At 36.1% G+C, this 17,726-nt stretch overlaps 1 long non-coding RNA gene across 2 annotated transcripts; it reads left to right on the top strand.

Annotated features, from left to right (window-relative positions):
• Positions 1 to 376: 376 nt before the first annotated feature.
• Positions 377 to 15,792, top strand: LOC134540239 (uncharacterized). 2 transcript variants are annotated; one of them, XR_010076428.1, is made up of 5 exons: positions 377 to 682; positions 2,770 to 2,934; positions 7,919 to 8,072; positions 9,991 to 10,095; positions 14,947 to 15,792. It is a non-coding gene; the product is annotated as an uncharacterized LOC134540239 (long non-coding RNA). The 2 variants fall into 2 exon arrangements; XR_010076429.1 differs by lacking the exon at positions 9,991 to 10,095.
• Positions 15,793 to 17,726: the final 1,934 nt, after the last annotated feature.

Genomic DNA, 17,726 nt, shown 5'->3' with positions numbered 1-17,726 from the left:
AGGTTAGGAAAAAAAAAAAATCAATCAGGAAGTAGCTATGCTGCCGCTAGACTCTTGTCCAACACCACTACTTAAATCCTAAGATTACCTAGAAATAAGGATAAATCTGCTACAGTGCAAGACACACTTATATACAAGTCGGTTACATTATGATTACAATCAATATTTACATATTTAGCCTTTGCATCATGTTCTATAATTTGTCACTGACTGTCTTGGTAATAAGCTGATGTTTGAAACTCGGGGTGCTCCCAACACGAGCGGAAGCCCACTCCTTTCCAAAGTAATGCCCAACGAGCATACAAGCATTGAACAAAGTTACAAAACATTACACCATGGTTACCAGTAGCTTAAAAATCATAGATGCTTAAAACACATATGTAAATTTTTGCCTTTATGTTTTAAGGTTATTTATTAGATCATTAGCTTTCATTTTGAGTTGGTTTATAAGTCCGTATTAATATCATAAAATTGTCTAAATAGCGTAAAATCAACTGAAAAGAGTATTTTTCTTTTGTTTTATTCAGTACTGTTTTCAGATCGAGTACTTTTTTCTTGCCAAAATTGATATAAAACAATTTTGAATTGGTAGACTGGTTGGAAGACGGCGGTTTGTCTGTGTTCATTGTTGATTCGTCAATTATATTTTTTTTCCCCTTCAATTTATACAAGCACAAAACAAGTGAGTATTTATTAACAATTAAAAAATATATATTATATATATATATATTCGTTGGTCTTGACTCATAATCTACTGAAAGTATCGAATTGAATCTTTAATCAACGATTACAGTAAGGAAAAATCTTATTCATGTTCACTTTTGATTTTGTTGGAAACGAATTTTTGTTTTATTTTGAAAAGTCTGTAGTGTGACTGTTTTTCGAGTTTGTACTGTTCGGTTTATCATTTACTAATTTATTCCATTTCGCTAGAGCAATCTCCTTGATCATTAGCTAATCACTCATTTTCATAGATTGGATTTTACTTATTTAGGTATATACAACTTATATTTTGATAATTGTATGACTTTTACAAGTACTTGACAATGCACTTATGCATTAATGCCAATGGGATGGTTTACTATGTGATGAATATTTTATAGCTTTTATATTTATTCATGCAACAATGCACTGACACATTATCCTTGAAAACAGGCACTCCTTTATTTTTGTTTGTTTTAAGTGTTTATATTTACATTCTTTTACTGCCTAATAGATCTGGTGGTAAAATAACACATTTCATTTCATTTTATTTTGTCCAATAAATACTGTATATATGTTTTGCACATCACCGTATTGGACATGTCTATACAATTATTTTACAATTTCTGGTTTCTTGATACTAAGTTTACAGGCATAAATTTAATATCACATGGGCTGTACACAATAATATTATTGGCTAAAAGTCAATATTCAGCTTAAAAACAAAACCTTGGCCTGTCTTTTACATAACATTAAGTTATACATTGTTGTAAGTTATTTAGTTAATGTATGGGCTAAACCCAGTTTTTTTTTTTTGCAAGTGGTATATGTTGTGGACTTTGCAATAAGCAGGTGGATTTTCTGGGATACTCACCTTTACATTTATTCTGTCAAAGCTCCCTTATCTTATCTTCCTTAATCTTCTTCATTGACCCTAACGTCAGAAAATGTTAAACCTTTGTTCAGTTATTAATTCCTACGCAATGTAATATTGCATGGAATAAATTATTTAGGAAGTGGTAACAGTGTAAAAATTACTGCATGAAATGTAAAACACAAATTAATCTTTGTAATAATTTAAGACTCAGTCACACATGCCATACTATTTTTTATTTTATTTTTATTTTTACTTTTATTGGGGGGCTATTTCTAAAATTTTACGTGGATGTCTCCCTTAAATTTATTTTTTTTCCACAAATATTTAAACAGGTATTTACTTAGTGTAATATCATTGTGTAAAAATGTATGCAAGGCTTTGTAGTTATCACCACTTGTGTCACTTTTTATACCCATGTTATTACACTAAATGAATATATGTTAAGAATACGAGGAGCATATCAACCTATGCAAGGGAAGTATTGAGTTAAAATGTTAGAAATAGTCCTTAGATAAAAGTAATGATGGTGAATGGAAAAAAAAAAAAAATTAACATGCCATATAAGAACAGGACTCAATAATATTTAAACAAAAATATTGGACACATATTAATTCTACATTATACAGCAGTAAACAAATTATCGTGTTTTAAATGAAACACAGATAACATAAATTACCAACTTAAGTGTTTGTAATTTTAAATACGGTATATAATTTCTTGATTGTTAAATTAATTTTTTTTTAATTTGTCTTTATTTTGTCTTTTTTTTATGATGTACGTTGAACTGTTAAGTTTGCAGTGTAACTTATTTTGCAATCCATTAGCTGCTTAGGTGTAAAATGACACTAATTAATAGAGACCGGAAAAATTCGCGGATTTATTTCGTGATAGGCCGAAATTCAAACATGTGTACAATTCTGCTGGTTCTGCTATTGGCTCGCAGTTTAACTGGTGCTCTCTGGGCCAAAGAAGCGTCGAATCACAAGCTGCCCAGTGGAGACGCCTCACAATTTAGTAACCAATGAACACGCATGTTCACTTGAGAAGTGCAGAGGATATTGGAGGCTATCCTAGAGGTCATTGAATCCGCGAATTTTTCCGGTCCCTACTAATTAATCATCTCTAGTTAATGTGACCAATTTGTATTGTTAGCATATGAATGAGGGTATTCGTGCTTATTTGGCACTCAGCTCTCCAGCGCGATGGGTGGATGTGCTGCATTTGGCTGTTTGAATCGCGGGGGGCACGGCGTTTGCTTCAAAGTTTTCCCAAAGGACCTCCGGCGGAGAGAGCTCTGGACTGCGCAGACGAACAGGAAGAACTGGACTCCGACAGAAAACTCTCGTCTGTGTGAGGTGAGCGAGAAATTTAATTTCTTTAATAAACAGTACGTATTTATTATTTTTTTATCCAACCGCAGTTAAGGCTTAATTTCATCTGTCATTCAAAATTTGTGTTTTCTTCCCCCCCCCCCCCCCCCCCCCCCCCCCCCCGGGCATCATTTAAATGCATAATTTTACTAAGAATAATTTTTTAAAATTTTACAATAGAATTTATTATGCATGTGTTACTACAGCTGTGAAAAGCATTTATCAAAAATTCTCAATCAAATTTCTATGTTTAAAAAATTTCTACTTGATTTATTTGTTTTGTGGTCACTTACTAGAAGTTAAGTTTTTTTTTTTAAAGTTATTCCATAAAAATCTGCAATTAATAAGAAACTAAAATTAAATGTGTCAAGGTGAAATCGAGCCTAAAATATAAGACTCATTACATAAACATTTTAATATGTAGTATTCCAGACATTAACCTGTGTGCTGTAATATTTCAGGATATTACGTTAGCAACTTCTAACAAAATAGTCTAGTATTTTTTTAAAAAAAAGACCAATGACCCTATCATAGTCACAACAAAAGTTATGGTCAGTAAAAAATGATTAGGGTAGTTTTCATTATTTACTAACCATATTTAAGTAGATTTTTGGTTTTGCTACACTTCTTTAGCATGTCAGGAATAATCTCAGCACTGGTGTTCTATAATTACATATTATAATTATACAGAATTTACCCAAATTATACACACCACAACTGTGGATGCGTATGCAATGCACGTAAACGAGGCATGCATATACGTCAGGAAATGACTGTTATTGCTAAAGTCGTTGCAGTGTACACTGAGATAAACTGGATCCCTGTCATGTGGAACACCATGCGTGGCAGCAACAGGGGTGGGTAAGCCGGACGACCGCCCAGGGCCCCAGGACTGGCGGGGCCCTGCACCAGCCCTTTTAATTTTAATTTTCCTTATTTGATTTGTTCTCTCTGAAAAATAGGAACGTTTATGGGGAAAGGAAGAACTGAGTTATTATTAGCATCTAATTTAAAATTCTGGTCAATTGAGTTTTAATTAATTTGTATCAAAATATTTTTTCAAAGATTTCATTGTCTAATATGACGTGATTTCAACTAAATTTTATGGTTAGCATCTATAAAACTAAGCAGAGCATAATTTATCAGAATAAAATAAAACATTAGCAGAACCCTAGACTGAATTTAAGTTCCAGGTTGGCTTAAAAACTTTGTTTGGAATAGTTAATATTTATAATTTATAAAGGGTCCCGAAAAACTCCTTTTCTATTATGGCTATTTTCTCGATGGTAAGGTCGATATCCAAATTATTAGGGACCTGCTAATGTCAATGGCCCTAGCAGGTGCTGCATAATCTGTGTCACCACTGCCAGTACGGTGTTTCACTAACCTTACTGTATCACATTACAACCATAACTCGCTTGCACGTCAACGTAGGTACGTGTAGTGTGCGATCAACCACAGAAATGACAATCTACATAATTGGGATACAGTGTATTTTATTGCCTAGTCAAAGGCTCTTAGTGATGAAAGGAAGCATTCCCAGACCTATGTTCACCGACATTTCTGCAGCCTCCACAAGTCCGATATGCAAGCCCATAATTTTGATTTGTTTTTTCAGGTGCAACCCCTGAATTATAAGTTCGTTACTGCGGATACACTTTGGTATCTTTGAGTAATGTATACCTAGTCTGTTGGACACTTGAGTTCTCATAAGCACACTAACAAGCTCGTGCTTGGAGCGTGCTGACACAGCCAGCTCTGTCATGCTGCCTGGACTTAGCTCTGTAGCAGTTTGTTATCTCTTAAACTGTCTTTACCACACTGTCAATTGCGTGCCAGTTGTCTCTGAGTTAATAAGTTCAGTAATTAAGAGCTGTGATTTTACTGATACAGTGTGAATTGCTTGTACTTACGATCTAATCACCATAAAACCATGAAATTATAAGACAGAAAAGGGTGAAAGTTGGTTGGAAATACAAAAAAAGCCAGCTAGATTTTTTAATTTTTTCAAGTGGTCTTCGCTATCTAAAGTTGGTCTAAAGCTTTCTGTGCAAACAGGTACAAACATACAATGTAACAATACTTTTACTTCACAGAATTAATCAAGCAGCAAAAAATCTCGGTTAAAAATACTGTATGCATTTTCTTTTTTTCACGTAAGTCAAGTACATTGAATACATACCTACTGTGTACACTGTGTCAAAGAACATTAGTCAATTCAATTTTTATTCTGCTAGCCACACACTGAATACAACAATAGAAGATTTTAAAAAGGAGTGACAGTGTGTTGGACAAAACATACGTAAATTTTTCGCTTACATGCTTTTATCCACCTTGACCCACCATACTCTACTCGTGTAGAGATGGACTGATTAGCAGGGAGTCTGCTCTATTTTATAGTGAGTCTTCTCCTTGAGAACAAGTCGTGTCATATTTGTTGTCATTCCTAAAACTTCCCCTCCTTTTGACAATAGCCAGTTGTCTCAGAGTTAATCAGTTCAGTAATTAAGAGCAAATCAGTGTATTAATATATTAAATGCAATATATAATTGATGTCACCTTCAGCAGAGTGCACGTTGATTCACTATATTATCAGTCTATGAATGCAGAAGGTATGTTATTAATATTGTACTACCTTACCTACACTCTTTAATTTTTTATAAGTGTATCATATTCACCAGAAAATACGTCGACCCTGAATGTAAGACGATCCACAATCATGCAAGTATAGGTTTCAAGAAAAATTATTATCCTACCTTTTTTTTTATTTTCCTTCCTTCGTAGCAAGTAACTGTACAGACTAAAATAAAAAATTTACGTAATTTTTTTTTATTTTCTTGCCCAAATCTCTATTAGAATTAAAAAGGTTTAACTAATATTTAATATCATTAGAAATTATTCTGTTCAATAAAAAAAATATATAAATAAATGTTCTGATTCTAAACAATTTTTTCAACATTTTTTTTAATAGTTTGCTCTCAGTTATAAGACAACCCCTCCCCATGGTCTTTCAATTAAAAAACCTCTTGTCTTATTTTTGTGTGCGTGCATATGTGTGTGTGCACGAGGGCATTTGTGCGAGTATGTGTATATATATTCAGCCACTGATTCAAACCTTTGTCATCTGGAGGTGGTTCTCATGGATCCAAACATCTCCACTTCCATTGCAAAGACAGCCAATTTCAGTTTAGCAAACCACAACTCACACTGAGCCATCTATTAAACTGTCAACATCCAGCCGCGCACCATCTCGCACTAAAGAGGAGTGAACAGGATAGGACCAGTATATATAGTCTCTCTGCCCCACTCCCCTTCTCAACGTCACTCAAGGTCAAATAAAAACTTTACCCTTTTCTGCGGGATATGTAAAAATAAAACTTTTTGTATGCTGACAAGATTGGGAACATCCATCGCCTTAAAAGAGAGGGTTGCTGCGGTGATTGCAAGATGCGGCAGGGGTTTGAATACCATCCTAGACATCACAAGAGCTAAAAGGGTGCACATACTGGTGTACTATCTTAGGTCTAAATCATTTATCTTTTCTGAAAATTTTAAGTTGCCATCACATGTATACCGGGAAATTCACTGTGTTCGTGATATATATATATATATATATATATATATATATATATATATATATATATATATATATATATATATATATATATATATATATATAATATAAACCTCCTCCTAACTGAATTCTTTTTTCTGAGTAAAGCCCGGGCAATGCCAGGTTTTTCTGCTAGTGTATTATGTTGACTGACCGTGTGGTTAATGCTGGGGGAATGGAACTGGCCAATCTACCATTAAACTCCTGGCATAGTACACCTCGGTGCTGTGTTAGTTCCTTGTGGGTTTTTTTTTTGAGCTGTCCCGTCACTTGGGTTTTCCACCCAGGTTTGAATAAATGCTGTGGTTGATTCCAGCATTTCATAGGATCAAACCAGCTGATGACCATACATGCAGAACTGTTCACAGAGTTATTTAGATTATATGGTAAATTGCGATAAAACCGAAATAACATCTAAAATCATGTCACTACACTGAAAACAACAAAATGCAAGTAAGTAAACCATTTAGCACTAAATTGTAACTAAAAACGTTAAATTGAACAGCGATTTGACAAAAATAGACTCAAATTATAAAAATTCACTGTGGTGAATTCACTGAATGTAGTTTGTTTAGCACACGTACCAAAATGTACAAACTAAATGGATTGGAAAAAATTAATATGTTGATTGAAGTTGAATCTCATTAGTAACACATTTTTTAATTAATGGTGTTGGCACATGTTCAAATTCACAAAAGGTTACCAATTTTTTCATATTTTTCTGATTAGTTTTGTTCTCAACATGCTCATTACTAATGATTTTACTGTGAATGTACATCCATATTAGACAAAACGAGACTATTTTGGTGAAATATGTATTAAGGAATATTTTAGTTTCATATTTGTTGAATAATACAATATTTTAATGAATAAAGACAATGTATAGAATTAAAAAACAATAACACTGAAATCACCAGTTTTCAAAAAGTAATTAACCTAAAAATAAAACCATAAAAATCTTGCCCCTAGCAATTGGGCGTCCACCCAGTGACAAGGAGTTGTCCCCTACTTCTCTCTCCCACACTTTTCAGCTTACACCTTAGTTCCCTCGACAATCTCGATTTCAATAACTTCCCATCGAGCCAGTTCCACTCCAGCACTGTCTTCACCATGTACAAGTGCTGCCTCCCTTTCTGCTCTCCTTCACACCCTCTGTATCCTTCACTCATGGTCTCTCTTCCCCCAGCCCCCTTCTCCTTGATCAACTTGAACCGCCTTTCCCACTCCAGGTCCCTGATCATCGCAGATGGCGTATGCATCTCTCTCTCTTCCTTTCCCTTCACCTCCACGTACACATTATTTATATCGCTGCACCGCCCTGCCACAGCTTTCAGTATGTGACTGAAACTTCCACAGATGCATTTTGCTCCGTCCATGTGGGAAGTAAACAGAGAGGATGGAAAGAAGAAACTAAAAGTAAACGCTGTTCCGACGATTTTTCCAAATCAGCTCCTCGAAATCTGCGCTGGATTACCGACACCCAGGAAACTCCGGAACCTCACTGCAAATGGTAGGCACGAAAAATATTTTTTTATCAGGATTTTTTTTAAAGTTAAGATAATAGTTACATGTGAAGGCACTCTTCGTCTTCCTAGTTAGGTAAACTCTCGACAATTTGATTTACACCTTTCCTGTTGGTTGTGATTTGTAATAAGAATCACTCCTCTATAAACTTGACGCCAATCCTCATGCCCCTAAGGCCTTCTTACAGTCATTATGAGCCGGCCCTTACTAACCATCCAGCATGCGATTCATGTGAACCAGTGCATCAAGGGTAAATTCTTACTGAATTTAATGTTTATATGTTTTCTTCCCCAGGGTTTTACCAAGCATGATTTCTCTGTTCATCTTGGTATTTTTTAATGCCATCAGTTTTATGTCAATTTTGTTTTTACATGGTAAGGGTAGCTGTGCAGTTCCCAATGAGGAAACCCTTGGTTATTGCCATCGCTGGTGCCAGGAGTCTGCCTAGGTAGGTCACATGACTCCTCGCTCTTCAAGACACAGTGTTTTCTTGCCCGCTTCGTGCAAGCAGCTAGTTCTTTTGCTGGTTCTTGAAGTTTCATCAGACCAAGTGGTGATCTGTGGATGAACTCGCTACCAGCGCCACAGCCAGCCGCATGTGTAGTTGCTGGGTGTGCAGAGCTTGTGCAAACTGTATTATTAAACGTGCGCAGAACTTAAAACAGTGTCTACACACCTCCCCGAGGTGTCGTCCCTGACGTTTCAACCAAACACAACTTTTATAAATATTTTGGCGAAGGCCCTCGGACTCCGTCAAGATCTGCAAAATGTCACTCAAAATAAAAATAATAAAATACATATCTTAAGATTTCAAAAATATTGGGGGGGGGGGGGGGGGTAGTAGTAGTAGAAGAGCTGGTACAGGGATGTCTAACCTCCTTGGGACAGGGGGTGTAGGGTGTTGACTGAAAAAAAAAATATTCATCCCACATCGTTTCAGGTTTATTTCCAGTAAACTATGACCAACACATAAATAAATACTCCTCTGAAATAAATAAACAATAATTGATCCCCTTCTTAGCATGAATATTAACTTTCAAAATTAATTGAGTAATGTTTACAAACACCTCGACCCATCCTTAGGCTAAATTAACGAAAGAAATTCAACATTACTGGATTCCAAACTGTCTGCACTCCTGGAAAGAATTAAAAAGTTAAGCCATCCTAACACAATTTGAATAATGCCTACATACTTTACTTGAGGTGAAGGAGATTTATGAGTTCGCCATTACTTACAACACCTTCTCCGAACTGCAGCACGCAGGTACCAGCCAGGGAGCGGCTCCGACAGTCCTCAAACACCTCACCGAGAAGAACCACCCCCGGGTGCACCCAGTGTGGCCCATTTATTAATTCCCCCTCACATCGTCATCACGTCGAGAACACTCCATGCGAAAGCAAAAATCCCGGCCGCGATTTCACAACACAACCGCCATGCCGCCAACCGACGCTATCCCCTCTCCACCGGTCGTGCCAGACTCGCATTTCTTCCGCTAGATTGCGACACCAACACCAGCACGTCAGGCGCGTGCCTGCGCGAGAACAACAACACAGCGAAAACAATTGGGGCGGCCAACGCTCTCGGAGATTCCAGGCCACGATGTCGAAACCGCTTGTAGCTGGCCAGGCCCTCGGGCGGCGAATCACGCCACCATCCCAGAAAAACAGAGAGCGTTAGCAATCTACCGCGCCGCGAAGACATAAAAACAACACCCGAGTGTCGCAAGCCAGCATCAGGCACTCAAGCGGGCTCACAAAGCACCGCTGCGCAAAACCAAGTTCAATAAACTCTTCAAGTAAAATTTTACAGCGTGACAATATGAACAGTGTTTTAACATTTGAAGTGTACTTCTGTCATGTTTGAAGTGTGCTGTAGTAGTCACATTATTCACTAACTATTGCAGGTGCAGAAAATTGGTAAAAGAAAGTTAAGAGCAGACGCTATTCCATCGTTCACTCCTTTGGAGTTAACTAAACATTTGCCTCCAACAGCTCTACCAAGTAAATTGGTGAGTAAGGTATAAACGTGATATTTCCAATTTTACTGGTCCTAGTTGTACCCGAGCGAGGCTAGACTTGATCCCAGCCAGTGCAATTCCAAATGGTTTGGAGCCCACTAACATCGTTTGTAACAGTGCAATGTAAAAATTATAATTTTATTGTGTTTAAAATTTTTTTTGAAAGTTGATCTGAGCTCAGCTTGCATTACTTCACAAAAATAATGAGCTGAACCCTAGCCAAAACTCACGTCAATATAAAAGAGTAAGTTTAAGCAACTCACTGTGTGCTGAAGTATAAGATGTATTTAGTGATGATTCCAGGGTCAGCAAGAAAAAGCACACGAGCCAAAAATGTTTTTTTTTTTTGTTTATACTCTGTTTTTAATTTTAAAAATCTTCTATGCTTGGTCTTAACCAGATTGTGGGTTACAGAAAAACAAACTGAAACAGTGCATTTGCTTTCATCACAATGTGAATAACGTTACATTCTTGACTTAGCTGAAATGAATAAAATTCATACATTTCTGACTTGACACATTTTCTACTCAGAGAGTAAAAAACGGTTACTGCAGGAACCTCAAAAGTAACGAGCTGCATCTCATAGTTCTAATAACAAACATTGTTCGGCATGGATCGACAGAACAAAGCTGTGGTGGGGGAACATGCACAGAATTTGGCACGGTCTGGCTGTACATTAGGCGTTCAAAAACACACAGTGCAGTAATGAAAGTACAGTATTTAATTGTGAATTATGAAAACTTGAAAAAATGAATGATTACACGTAACATTGAACACACTGCAAATGTACAATAAGAATTCCAACATGAAGTAATTGCTAGAGAAAATTTGACTTAAGTTTTGAAAATCACCACAGTGAAGGCTGTGTTGGTTTGATTCACAGTTCACATTAATCAAGAGTGGCAAAATTACATCTCCCAGACATACGAGACAAGGTGATATGGAAACATTAAAATAGTACCAGGTCTCAAATTCAGAGAATGAATGTCAGCTGTTACAAAAGCAGAGCCAAACATGATGTAGCACTGTTACTATCACTACATTCATCACTATTGTCCAGTTCACTGTTACTTGATGTTGAAAGGAATTCATCATCACTATCGGCATGTAAAATTAATAAGAACTGATCCATTGCCAAGTATATTATGCAGTCCGTCTTCCAGTATTCGTCTTCTAATTTTTCAACATGATTGCAGTAACCTACTCAGTCATCCTTGTTACTGAGTGAATAGCATCCAGTGTGTGCGTCTGAAGTGCTTGCATGGAAAACTCCCACGGTATTACATTACCGAAAGCACCTCTTATTCTTTGTCCATGCTAATTCAGTAGCGTTGAAGTCACACATGTATGATGTCCCGCATCTTTTAAAATTCAATCAACCCGAAAATATTTCTCCTTAGTATTGTTTCTCATTTAGTTCCACCAACACACATTTCAGCATTTTTTTCATCACACACTATACCTGTACTGTATTTCAAAGGAGGCTTACTGCCTTGTTTTGAGTGATATGGCACATTATTAATCATTACAGCAGATGATGGCAGCAAGTTTGTTATAACATGTTTAGACAGCCACTTTTCAAAATTAGTAGCATTCATTTGCCCGTGATGTTCTTCGACTGTGGTAACTGATTTGACCTCAAAATTCCCCTGTGAGAAATCCACGTTTTAAACCAATATGAACTAGTATTAGTCTCTTGGTTGCATTTTCTTTAGTTATTCCCCTTACGTCATTTTTGTGTTGCCAATATTTCTCGAATGTGAGATTTGTATTCACACTCAACTTATCTAGATATAACACTTCATTACTTTGGACCTGCTCACTTTAACTTCTGTGAGGTACTTGGGAGTGCCATTTCACTATATCAGCTCGTTTGATCAACAAATGCCGTTTGTCATCACACAGGTTTCAAATGAAGTCCATACTTCGCAATAATATCTTGGGCAACGAAGGGCTCCACTGTCAACCTATATTTTTCCATTAATTTGCGCTCTGTGAGAACAACTATCTTTACAGCATATAATTCCTGGAAAGTATCTTTTATGACATGTTCACCGAAGCTGTCAATCTCAATCTTGCTGTTATGTCATTGTCAGACCACCGGCTAGCTCAATGTTGGTTTGAGTGCACACACATGAAAATTTGAAAAAAATTTGAAACAAATTCTAATTGAAAGTTCCAAAAAGGTTTCAAGTTTGGCGTAGCCCGTACCACAGCAGCAAAATTCTCTGTTTACCACATTAATATATTATTTGAGAGCCATCGCCCAATGCGCGACCTACGGGTACCTCGTACGGACTGATATCATGGACACTTTCCTGTTCTGAGAAAGACGAAGGTGCCAATGGCAAACAGTCACGAGTTCTTTTTCTCACACTCAAACAACCTCTGTCTCTAATTCTTACCTGTCTGGCAAACTATTGCATCAGCCAGCTTTCAAACAAAGAACCATGGCAAAAACAAATACAAAAGAAAATTACGTGAACACACAAAAATTTAACTAACACGAATAAACAAACATGTCAAAATCACTTCAGGTGGCTTCATCACCATTAAGCAAGCAAATCATCAGGAACATTTAAAATGTATGAAATGATGTAAATTACTGTATTATCATAAAACATATTGCAAACACTTTAATACTTCTCAAAAGGATAAATAACATTTTTTTTCCAATCATACCAGAAAACCTAACTATAGCACTGAATCTGATCACGCAACATAATAAATTGTTAAATTATAAAATTAATATGGACAGTGAGGAAGGCAGTAGTCTGGATTGCTATAATGTTGTAGCAATCTTTATAATAAAAATAAACAAACATATTCATGCCTGTCCTATTTTGTACAAAACATTGTCAATGTTAAACAAACTTTTTTGAAAATTAATAAAAACACATTACACCTGTATTAAATGCGTGGCTTGCCTATTTTTCCCTGGTGTTGTATGCAGTTCATTTTTGAATAAGAATCGAAAGGCATTTTTCACGAACTTCATCTCAGATTGGTATTACTTTACTAATTATTTCTCTCTCTCTCTTTGCTGTGAATCAACTTATTACTAGAGACCTGCACAATTTGCGGTTTCGATGGCCTTCAGGATAGACTGCAAACTTGTAAGTCGTCTCAGCTGGTTTGTCTGTGATTCGATCCTTCTTTGGTTGAGGGTTTATAACTGGTTGAGATTCGTCCAGATGAACAGTAAGCCAATAGCAAAATTATCTAAGAGGTATATGTGTTTGAATTCTAGCCTATCACCGAATGAATCCGCGAATTTTGCAGGTCTCTACTTATTACTTATCCTACACTTTACACTTGGCTCCATTACTCAGCGCACACTACCTGCCAATATACTTTACACTGTTAGTAACACAGGGTGGGATGGAATCCCCCCACTGCAGAACACTCCCTTCCTCCTCTTTACGCTTCACCCTCACTCTGACAGCTCACAAGAATCCTAGTTCCTACAGTACCATTTTGACGTGAATACATCTTTAAAATTGCTTCCATAGTGGGAGGCATTTCAAAAAATGAATGAAAATCGTGGGGAAACAGTTTGGTGCTGCAGCTACATATCTATCATCTCCATCCAAAATTTCCTTACACCACCGGATAGCTAAAGGATCAAAGAATTCGTTGCGCTGAGTGAGGACTATGACGCATCATCGCGCGGTGGAGGGGGAAGCGCCGCCATTTTGAGGTCATTTTGCTGTGTTTCGAGATTTCCATTTAGTACAACTTTTGACTCGGAGAAGCTACGATGTTCGTTTGGGTTTCAATCGTCAGCGCTCTTCAAAATCTATCGATTGGATATTTAAAACATTAGTGTAAAATACGTAGTTACAGTAAATATACATGGTGTTAAAATTAAAAAAATATAATCAAAAATATATGTCGGCCTATACGCGACTTCTTAGTGTTCCAACATGATTATAACATACATATAATAGCGTATTTCATATTTTGTATAGAAAATATTACCTGTTACGTACACGTATTCACGTACAACACATGGCCGTGTCCATGATACAGCCACACCCCAATTTTTTTTTCATACTGCTAGTGAAGTTATGTAGGTTCAGTAGTTCCAATAATGTTTTTGGTTTTGATACATAAAATATGAAAAATGCCACATTTTAGTAATTTTATATACTGTATTTATTTATTTAAGCACTGAACTAGTATCAGAACTAAAACATAAAATAAAAAAAAATAATGAAATTTAAAATTTTTCTCTACAAAATTGGTTAAAAAATAAAACCATAAAATCTTGGTTCTTAGTATTGTTATGTACACATTTTAATTGTTTTACCACAAATTTTTGTAGTTAATCAATGGACCTGTGCTTGGTATGTAAATATTAAGTGTGTGTTTGATTTTTGAAGCTTATAAGATGAAATCCACTGTATTTAATGATGAAACTGGCTGTTTTATTATATCATTAAATCTTGGCTCTACCATTTGGGTAATAGTATTTACAAAATTGTTCATATTAATAATAGTATTTTTTCAGTACATCTGTTTAAGTTGGTTATTTCATTTTTCACTACTATTATTTATGGAATTTCATGTAATTTATTCTGATATCTTGCATTTGTTGTTAGGTTACCAATTTTCTCACCAGATATTTACTAAAGGTTATTTTATAACTTGCTATTACCACAAATGACATTTTACAGCCAGTAAATAATAAGTAAATATGTGTTGAGAAAACCTGAGAGGAAACACAAAATATATGAGTTGTTCTATATTTACAGGAAAAGCCCTCAAATAAGATTAATGATAAGAAAATGAAATAACCAACCCAGTGTGTGACCAAGCCTTGTCTACTTTTTGTTGCAGTTTTCAAACTACACAAAATGCAAAGCATTTGCAAAGGGTAATTCAAAGATACCCAGTTCCCTCACGCCAGAAGCCAGTAGGTTGAAGGGACCCACTACTCCGAATGCTGCCAAACAGGTTGCTGAGTGCAAAACGGTTCAAAACGACAGTGGAGCTAAATGTGCAACAAGTAAAACTGTTGGCGAAATTGGTTTCACTGGTAGAAAGCAATCAACTGTCACAAACAAAACTAAAATGCATTTGAACAAACGTAAAAGAAAATAGATTTTGCACAACGTGAGCCTGCTGCCAAAGAGATTTTTTCATAAAAACAGGAAATATGCTGTCTATATTGTAACAATAATTAAGTGACAGTGTATTTGGTACATACATATTAACAGCAGCATTTTTAAATGATAAATGATTTTTGACCTAATTTAAGACGTTCGTAAATCATGAATCCTAAGAATTTTTAAGTACACAGAAATCAATTGTCTATATTTTAAAAATAAAATAATGAATGTTGCTTTAATAACAAAATGTGATCTTTGATCATTTTATTTTTATAGCATCACATAAGTGTGTGTACTTTTGTTATCAGCATAGTGCTGAGTGATAAATGAAATGAACATGTTTGCCACCGGGAACTACCGTAATGCACAATCAGGGCGATGAAAGTTTAGGTCTAATAAAACTGTAATAATGTATATTAATAATTGATTATAGTAAAAAATTAAATAAAAGTATTTACATGGTGTCTTAACACTAGGACTACCGGCACCAGCTGACTATCTAGAACTACCACGAGGGATCAATTTGACCCTTTTTAATTTTTATCTTTAAAAAAAAAAATTCCTAAATAGTTGTGACTACTTTATTGCAGAGCCAAGAAATATTGTACTGATTTAAGTTTTTCTTATCTAAAAAAATTACAAAAGCAAATTAATGCACTATTTTTATTCACTTACAATTTGACAAGACACTAAATCCTGGATACATTTACACATATGCGATATTTACTTGAAATTCATTTACCACACCCAGGTTTCGTACATCCTGCAATATTTGCTTTTTATGTGTTATTTCTGCAGGAACAGTATTTATAACCACTATTGTTCAGTCACTAATATGATATATAATTCGCCACATGAAATGTTTACTCCTAGTAATATCATAACCACACAATGTTTTTATGCATTGCTGCGACACTAGTCATTGTTTTTTCCTTCTGCAGCAATGCATTACTGTACCAAAAATGGCAATACTATTGTTCAACAACATTAAATAAAAACAAAATAGTAATGTTATTATTCAGCCTAAACATTACCAGTAAAAAAAATCATAACACTACTATTTTCAGCAAAACTTGACATCATATAAAATCCTATTTACATTTTACACAGATGAGGCGTTTACTCCCAACACATTTACCACACACTTGTTTTCTGCATGCAGCACAATTTGCCATTGTTTTGGTCTGTCTGCAGCTGCCACACTTCTTTCGCGATTTTTCGGTTTCTTCATCGCCGTTGCTAACAATATGTGGCTTGGTATTCTTGTTAGCCAGGTAAGCTGCTCCTAGCTCTTCGCACAGCTCCAGGATAAATTTTCTTCTTTTGATTTTCCTTCCAGTTACTTCTTTGTACAGGATCCATGCATTGATACACGCCAAATCCAACACATTGAAAAAAACATGGACCGGCCAACGTCTTGATCCTGATTTGACAGAATATTTCCGCGCCATTTGGTCCAGAACATCAACGCCAAATTTAGTGGCATTGTAGTATTGGATGGTTTCAGGAGTCTTCTTTTCATTGTCAGAAATGCTCACAATTCGATGGAGTGAGCTCATGAGGATCACATTTTTACTGACTTTCCCCTGATACACTGTAAGTGTTGTGTCCTTGTTCCTGTACACGTATGTTGTATGCAACTGTTGTTTGAAATTGTTAGCAGTAGGTGGCACCTCCTTCCTAGAGCGATTGACAGTGCCGACTAAACTGGTTTTCTTGTCCTTCAGTGCATGGCAGAGTTCTAGAGAAGTGAAGAAGTTGTCCATAGTTACATTTCTGCCGCTCAGCAAATATGGTTCCAATAGGCGTAGAACTACGTAGGTGCCCAGTAGCTGATCACAGGGTCGGTCATATTTTCCAAGATACGGGAACCTGTTGACTAGATATTTAGATTCGACATCTGATGCCAGCCAGAATTTGATCCCAAATTTATCTGGCTTATTGGCCATGTATTGCGTGAATGGGCACCTAGCTTTTGTTGGGAAAAGCTGCTCATCCACTGTGATGTTTATACCAGGCTTGTAGCATGCAATGCTATTTTGTATAAATCCATTCCACATATGTGACACTAGTGCAAACTTATCAGTCCATAAACGTTCACTACGTGTAACTCGATCATCAAAGTGGAGAAATCGCATTATTTCGCAAAATATATTTCGCGACATGGTTTGCGTAAAGAATGTTGGTCCCCAGATGCTTGACCGCAGTGCAGATAGCTCCAGACCTTTTGCTGCATAAGCCCCTCGAGCATAAATTATTGATATGAAAGCTTCAAGTTCTACGAGTGTGATGGTCCATGTATTATCATGTAATTTTCTGCGGGCTCATTCTTAGTAAATGTCTTGATATGTAGAAGGATGTCTAGTGTCAGCAACAGTCTCCATGCACTTAGCGGAGAATTATCCTTGGTCTGTCGCTTAGCATGAAGTGTAGGACCATTATTTTCTTTTACTACATTTTGAGTTCCCCGTCTACCAGGAAGGATGTTCCCAAAGTCAATCAACTCCC

The sequence above is a fragment of the Bacillus rossius genome, chromosome 16 (assembly GCF_032445375.1).
Source record: "Bacillus rossius redtenbacheri isolate Brsri chromosome 16, Brsri_v3, whole genome shotgun sequence".
In the NCBI taxonomy this organism is placed as follows: Eukaryota; Metazoa; Arthropoda; class Insecta; order Phasmatodea; family Bacillidae; genus Bacillus; species Bacillus rossius.
The sequence above is the reverse complement of the archived record's forward strand: the minus strand, read 5'-3'. Positions and strand labels throughout refer to the sequence as shown.